This window comes from Otolemur garnettii, unplaced genomic scaffold, assembly GCF_000181295.1.
Source record: "Otolemur garnettii isolate 467f Iridium unplaced genomic scaffold, OtoGar3 scaffold00193, whole genome shotgun sequence".
NCBI classification, from domain to species: Eukaryota; Metazoa; Chordata; class Mammalia; order Primates; family Galagidae; genus Otolemur; species Otolemur garnettii.
The window spans coordinates 1,827,595-1,836,162 of NW_003852588.1; the positions used below are offsets into that span (position 1 = coordinate 1,827,595).

General features: G+C 43.6%; 1 pseudogene; it reads right to left on the reverse strand.

Moving 5' to 3' along the window:
• The window catches only part of LOC100946263, an 8,138-nt pseudogene extending 4,912 nt beyond the window's left edge, over positions 1 to 3,226 (reverse strand).
• Between the last annotated feature and the right edge of the window lie 5,342 nt (positions 3,227 to 8,568).

Consider the following 8,568-nt stretch of genomic DNA (forward strand, 5'->3'; position numbering starts at 1 on the left):
ATATTCAACAAGATCCTAACCAACAGAATCCAGCAACACATCAAACAAATCATACACCACGACCAAGTGGGTTTTATCCCAGGATCTCAAGGATGTTTCAACATACGTAAATCTATAAATATAATTCACCACACAAACAAATTAAAAAACAAAGACCATATGATTCTCTCAATTGATGCATAAAAAGCTTTCAATAACACCCAGCATCGCTTTATGATCAGAACACTTAAGAAAATTGGTATAGAAGGGACATTTCTTAAACTAATAATGCTCATTCTTAACCTTCATCACAAGAAGAATAGACAGGACCTTCGGCAATGCATACACATTAGGAAAAAAATGTAACATCAGGCAGGTGAAGGGCTTCATACATGGTGGATCGAAGCTCAATATATTTTCCTCTGTGTTTTCATTTGATTCTCCAATAATGAAGTTTGGCTGAGAGTGTGTCAGGATTTGGTAAATCACTTCTGTATGTGTCAGCATGGTGACAATGTATTGAGTTTGAGATGACCCATGACTGAGTGTACTAGAGCTAAGCATTTAAGAGCTTTGAGGTGCTACTCTGAGAATGTATCTTAGAGTTCCCCGAATAACGTGTTCCATTGTTGGAACACTTAGGGTTTGTTTATAATAACTCTAAGAAGTTAGCTGAGGTTCCAAGATACCTTGCTGAGCTCTGTGGAATTACCCAGGGAACTTCATCTCAATAGCAAGTTTAGTTGTCAAATTTGTGGCTTCCTTGAACCAAACTCATGATAAACTTCAATTTTTTCCATCACTTCATTGAGTGAATGCAGTACTGCAATCAAGCTACTGCCTGCAAAGAAGACATCAGAGATTTGTCCCTGAGATTTTTCCCAAAGGCCCTTGTGACAGAGAGGACATTTTAAAGAACAATAGTAACAATGAAATCAAAATCTGTTACTGCACTACAGAGGACAAATGCTCGGCCAGTTATACAATTATTCCATCGAATAGTTGTGTCACTATTTATGCCATCCAAACATAAAGCAAGCACTTGCAGGAGGTCCACTATAACTTCAGAAGCATCATGCCTTCCTGTCCACTGAGAAAGGCAAATTTCCTTCAGTTCTTTAGCCCCTTCTTTACTGTTCTGAAAAAGAACAGAAATTAAAGAACAAACTTCCTCAACTGTTCCCAACGCAACAGATACTTCCATAAGAGGCACTGATTTTGCCAATCACATATTTAAGGCACAGGAAGAGCAAGGTGTGTAGATAGCTTGGGGATATTTCTCTAGTAATCTAGAAGCAATAACTTTCATTTTGGAAGAAAATCCACTGGACACAATATAAGCCTGGTGACAACAATACTCCATATTTAGCCCCCATTTCTCAGCTACTGTAGTGTGAAATTTTACAGCCAAAATTTCTGCATTGGCTTCAAAAGGCAGGACACCCACAAATTCCTCTCTCAGATTATGCAATTCATCCAGGCAACTCACCAGCACCAGGAGGTGCTCCTCCTCTGCTATGTCCACTACATTGTGGGTGATAAGGGAAAAGAAGCCTGAGTCTCTCACTTCCCTGAGAGTTTCTTCTTGAATGTAGCTCTCACAGATCTCTAGCATCTGTTTCTGTTGTATTTTTGAGCAAAACAATGTGTTAACTGCTGTCATTTCAAAGCACTTTCTCAGGACCTCTTCACCAGTATTTATCTGGCTCTCCAGCAGTGCTCAAAAGTTATCAGGAATAAAGAGACCTTCCAGGAGTTCATCAGCCTTGTGTCCATCTAGATGTGTTTTGTTCCCCCACACCCCTCCCCCAAAGAATCAAAATTTCAAATAGAGATATTAGATATTCTTTATTTTCCTTCTCTTGGAGCAGGGGTCCTCAAACTTTTTAAACAGGGGGCCAGTTCACTGTCTCTCAGACCATTGGAGGGCTGGACTGTGGTCTCTGGATGAATCACTGCTAAGCAGGACAGGCAGCGGGGGCGGGGGGGGGGGCAAAAACACACAGCGGGCCAGATAAATGTCCTAGGAGGGGCGCATGGGGCCCGCGGGCAGTAGTTTGAGGACGCCTGTTAGAGGGTTAGAGGTAAAATGTTCTCCATCCCCCTCTTCTTCACTGGGGTTCTGAGCATTGCTGTTATTGGTTTCTTTATGTTTTTGTTGCTGTTCTGAAGGTTCATCAATTTTTTTCTGTTTCAGTGTCCTGGTTTCATCCTCACTCAGTTCTTTCATTTGTTTTCTGTGTCTACTGTGTGATTGTTCAAATGATTGATAAGATCAAATATTGTTGGTATTGCATTATCTCAAACTGTCCTGTAAGGGCTCTCCCAACGACTTCACAAGTATCTACTTCAATTAATTTTGAGAAATTAAATAATTCAATCATTCTTTAGTTTTCTGCTGCCGCTGCAAAATTCTATAGATCATAGAAGTCTCAAAGTGTTTGGCACATAATCGATAATATTTATTTAGTTGATCAGGATTTTTTACCTTCTTAGTCTGCTCTCCTACAATTCTACACCCACTCGTAGCATCTGGCTGGATCCCGCGGGAGCCTGAAGGCGGCCAGGCTGGACTGCGTGCTCTTCCCATGCAGCTGGGGCAGCACAGAAGTTCGGGATCCTAGCCGGCGCCTCCGGGCCTCCTCAGGGCTGCCCGCCACGGTACGCGGGGGAGGTGCAGGCGGGCAAGAAGCCGCTAGGGGCAGGAAGGGTGCCCCGGTCCAAGGCCGGGCTTCGGACTGGGCTGTGAGCAGCCGGGAGGATTTACTGACACCACCGGTGCCCCTCCCGCCTGCCCCTTCTCCACATTCATTTTTCTATTACATGAAAACGAGATCCCAAATATTTGGAAGATCATCTATCGCTTATAGCTTCTCTCTCTCTTCAGACTGAAGATTACTAAAATCCCTTTATGACTTATCTTATCCCATAAACATTGGGTTTGGCTGATATTGTTCACTGATTTTAGTTTCATGCTATTATTAAGTTTTCCCATGGAAGCGGGTACCATATCATACCCTGGCCTGACCACACTAATACACTGCATCTCAGCCCAAAGAAACCTTCTGAGGGAGTAACACATGATGGAACTCTCACAGGCCCAGGACTGCACACGCATGTGTGCACATCCATACACCGTAGTTGGGTCCTCAACAACCTGAGGGTGGATCTCATTCAGGTGCAAGGTCCCAGCTCCCCAGTGCAGGTTCTGCTGTAGCTTAATGTCCTCAAACTCTATGACTACCATCTCCACCAACTTCAAAACCACCAGCTGCTTCCTCAGCTCGGATTCTTTCTTCTCTCTGCACTCACATGGCCCATCTCCTCTGCAGGTCCTACAAACAACCTTATTACACCCCCTGAAATCCATTTCTTCAGGACACAAGTAATGACATCAAATCACAAACATTCCCATGGGATATGCCAGCGTACTGTGGGAAGAGCACACCACTTCTTTAAGATCATACACACCATTTTATTACCCATGGGGATCTAAGATGTGTCAAGTAATCATACACACATATAAAATATGGACATCTGCACAGAAACACATGAGCATCGATGAATCAACCATGGGAGCAGCGGAAGTCGGAGCCCAGTGATGACTGGGTCCAGAGCATCCTAACTGCTATAGGGTATTCCATTGGCACCTTCTGTCACCTCAGATTACTCTAGAAGACATTAACTCATAATTTTTTCTTTGCTTGGTAACTCAGATTTAAAAATCAGCCAAGAGTTATGTGTAGATTTCTCTGAATTTCCACCCATGGTGTGTGGGTGGCTGAGAAGTTCTATGTCTTTAGTGCCAGTTTCCAGGATCTCTTGGCTCCAGTAGTGTGTGGCTGCCTCACTAACGGAATTAAGAGGCAGCATGAGTACAGACAGGGGAGGACTATTGACAGGTTGACCAGGTTTGTGCATTAGCCCAGGTCTGTTGCTGTCCTGACATGTCACCCTCAGACTGCTTGTCTGCAGACCATTCTTTGAAAACCACTGCTCAAGAAAATGAAGTAGGGAGGTACTTTTGTCAAATAGGGTTTTGTGTGATTAAAGGAATTTTCTGTTTTCTTCTGGCCCACTGAGAAGGAAAGAAATCTAGGGAGACCAGGACCCAAGCTACAGAGATGTAACAGAAAACACTCTCCTGGGAGGGGCCAGGCCCCTGTCTAAGAGGTGTCAGATAGGAAAAAGGAGAGAGAAGGACCTTTTTGATAAAGAGGACTGGCCCTAAATAGGAAGGCACCTGAGGTAGTAACTCTGCTTTGTTAGTTGCTAACTTTCCAGCTCTCAAAACACATTGTCAGGCACATAGTAAATGTGGAATAGGTGTTGAGTGAATCACTCTGGCGTTCAGAGGTGGGGGTTCCTGCCCCCAGAGAGTGAAGGGAAGGGCCTTGCACCCTTGGGGAAGTGGTGTGGGAAGGGCACCGGGAATGACCCAAGACAAAGGCGACACTTGGGCACCTCCTGCAGGCGGAAGCAACTGGCCCTGTGCACACAGACTCACTCTGAATCAAGGCCAAATTCTTTACTATTCAGAGGAAGCTCCAAAGCTAAAGTAATTGATGGTGATCTCAACTCTAAGCTGGAGGATTGATTTACTATCAGTTCTTTGTTTCTAAAGGTTCTAAAATTGTATTTTTTTCCACTTGACTTAGCACAGAGAGGCTATGCTGCCTGACAGAGGCAGGCTGTCTGCAGTGGAGGCGTTGGTGTCAGGGAAACATTTTGGACAACCTGGCCAAGTGTGAATGCAGCTTTTGGTGATGCTGTGACTTTGAGGTTTGAACACCCTGCTCTACACATGTCTTCCAAGAGCATACACACACCTTCCCCTGCTGCAGACCATGCAAGCACCAGCATGAGGGTGAGCCTGAGGACTGCACAGACCTCTGCACAGCATCAACCTGGGAGCTCAGCAGAAACACAGTGAGAGCTTGGGACCTTAGGTGGGGTGCTGGGAGGCCCAAGCAGATGGCACCCACAAGGTGACAACACACTGACTTCTGCAAATTCCCCTCTGAGCCAGTTTTAGGGAACTTGCGTGGCTGTACTATTAAAGAACAAAATTTCTACAAATTATAAAGATCTAAAAGGCTTTCATTAGCAATTCATCAGCCAGCAGCTTCTCATCTACTAAACAGAAAAGTGCTCTGATGAGGTGAGCACTTGGTGGACTTCACAAACAGAAAAAGCCAAATAATCAGAAATGGGGAACAAAAGGTGGATTGGTCACTTCAAAGTTACCTTCCTCGTAGGAGAGAGGACTTCCCCATCATACTGGTGCAGGGTGACTGGGCTCCTGATGATTGATTGCTATAAAGCTGCTGTTTGTTTTTAAATTTGGCCTATTTCTATGCTTAGTTTGGTTACATGCACCTAGCAGGAGTGACTCTGCTCTGGTTTGGTCTGTTCTGTTGGGGCCTAGTGCAGGAGCTCAGTGCAAGCAATGGCCTCTCATCAGTTTCATTTAACAGCACAGAAATCTCCCATTTGCCTTCAGATCCCCTGTCCACCCCAGAGGCTGAGCAGCAGGAGCACATCAGTAACCGCCTTACCCTTTGGCTTCTGGTTGCATTAAATCCATGGGTGAAAGCAGCAGATCACAGAGAAGGGAGGGAGGACAGGGTGTTCTCCTGGCTTCCTCAATGGGTCCCCTGGCTGGCTGCATCCTGTCGACCCAGGACTGCTAGCAGGCATGGCTGTCCCCAGATTCTGTGTTCTCCCTTATAGCTTGCTGTACTCTGGATGTGTCTTTGTAAGCATCCCTGTTACTAAACTCCTCTCCAATAATCCAGTCTGAGTGAGCCATCCATTGCAGGACCCTGACAGTTTCTGTGTCTAACTGAAACTCCAGTCTTGGAGGGATGAAGGAATACTAGAAAATTTCAGGGAGAGAAAAAATATAAGTGATTGTGGAGTTGAGATGAAAGAAGGTAGAGGGACTAAGGATTATTAGAGAAAAGAAGGCAGAGAGAAAGCTCTCATTACTGCATTGACAGTGGGCACAGGCAAGAAAAGGCCTGGATGTGTCATCTGCCTGGGGTACAGCTGCTTCCAAGAAGGTCAGTCAGCCTGTCCACATCTGTGTGCAAGAAAGGTCTGTATAGAGATGGGGGTCTCCAGGGTACCTCCCAGCTCTTCCCAGGGCCTAACTCCACGACCTGGTCTTACACAGACTTAATAGCTCCCATCCTTAATTGCAGAGCTCTCTCTGCACACAAAGGGGCTAAGGCATAAACCCCTATTTCAAAAATAGCCACCACCCCCTCTCCTCAAATTAATGAACACGATTTTTATAACATTTTCAGTTCTGGGGTGCAACTGGTGACCCCACCTGCCTGCCATCAGTAACTGGCACTCTGGAAGTTGCTCCCTGCTCTGCACACCCCACCAGGCAGGAGCTGCTGCAATTATTTGACCACAAGGAAACAACAGGGCAGCAGGAACTGAGCAGGTACATGTACCAGGCTCTCACTGACAGTGACACAGTATTCGCCTACTTTCAATACACTTCTCTAAATACTTCAATACACTTCTCCAAATTCCTTTATATGGCACACAGACTCTTCATGATCCCAAGTGTGCTGGCTTTACTTACCTCATGTCCTCACTGTCCCCACCCTCTGTCCTTGTGCAGTTGAACCCCAAACAACACAGGTTTGAACTGTGTAGGTCCACTCAGATGTAGACTTTTAAGAAATATATTGGAAAATGTTTTGGATATTTGTGAAATTTTTAAGAAACTCACATACAAACCTAGATGTAGCCTAGAAATATAAAAATAAATTAAGAAAAAGTATGTCATGAATGCATAAAATACATGTAGATACTAATCAATTCTATTATTTACTAAAATGTACATATATTTATTATCAAAAGTCAAAATTTGTCAAAACTTATGCACACACAGACTATGCAAGGCACTATGATTATTTAAGATAAATATAAAAAAGTCCCAATATTGTGTCATAACTGCATAAAATTAACTAATTTAACAAGTGTACCACTGTGATAGCTTTATAGCCACCTCCCGTTGCTGTTGCAGTCAGCTCAGGTGTTGCAACTCTTCCTTAAAACCTACGAAGCTCTTCGTCTCCACCTGAGCAGTCTGTCCCTCCAGGAAATTGCATACCCCAGTAAAAAGTGACCTCTCACAGTTCTGGAGTCTTTTTCATGGTGTTTAGTGCACCTTAAATAATACCATGGGACCCATATGAAGTGCCCCCAGAGATGCCGGGAGTGCCTCCAACAAGCAAAATCATGACATTGTAAAAAAAAAGCTGAACTGCCTGCAGCTCAATGGTTGCCACCATTTCAGATAAACAATTTATCTCTTAAACAGATGATATAAACTTACAGTATTAATAAATACAGTAAGTACAGTATTTGTGAATGTATTTTCTTTCTTTTTTATTTTCTTAATTTTTTCCTCTAGCTTACTTTATTGTAATACATGATATTGACATTAATCTTACAACAAATTAACAGATATGTTAATCAACTGTTTATGTTTTTAATAAGGCTTCCAGTCAACAGTAGGCTATTAGCAGTTAAACTGGGGGGGGGCCAGTCAAATGTTACACGTGAATTTTTCACTTCATGGGAGGCCTTGCCCCTAAACCAGTATTAACTCATTTGAATTTTTTTTTCTTTTTTTTTTTAATCTGAAACAGGATCACGCTCTGTTGCCAAGACTGGAGTGCCACAGCCTTGACCTACTGGCCTCAGGTGATCTTCCCACCTCTGCCTCCTGAAACACAGGGATACCAGCATAAGCCACTTTGCCCAGTTTATTTGATTCTTATAACAGGACTTACTTGGTAATGTACTAGTTAGGAAAGAGGAAGCTAAGTTATAGTAACCAACTAACACCAAAATATTAGTGGCTTGATACACAGAGGTTTATTTCTCATAATATGTGCAATGCAGGTGAGATAGCAGCTATGCTCCACATTGGCACCTGGGGACTCAGGCTGACAGAGGCTTCTGTCATTTTACCACATGCAATGCATGGCCTCCAAGGCCCCTGCACACAGAAAAAACAAAGCAATCAGGAGGCTCAGCTTGGACTGATACTTGTCACTGTGTATACAGTTCATTGGCCAGAACTAGCTATGTGGCGATGCTGACCTAGCTACAAGAAAAGCTGGTAGGTCTGGAAGAGCACATGTGATGTTTAGGGAATATACAGTGTTTCTGCCACAACAGGAAATAGTGCTGTCCTCTTAGACAGAAGGAAACTAAACAGCAAAGGCCTGAAAAGGTGCAGTAACTGGTCCAAGTTCACACAGTTGATTGTATATCCAAGATCTGGCTCCACAGATCCTATTGTTTTTTTTGTTTTTTTGTTTTTTTCTTCCCCCCCTTTTTTTTTTTATTGCATGGTAACTGTGTACATTGATGCACTTTGGGGGTACAGTGTGGTGTTTTCACACACAATCCATGACATTTCCATCAAACTGGTTAACATAGCCTTCATGTAACTTTCTTAGTTATTGCGTCAAAACATTCATATTCTACTCATAGAAAGATTCACTTGTACCCTTCCAAGATGAACCACAGAAGTGAACCCTCGAATCCCTCTCC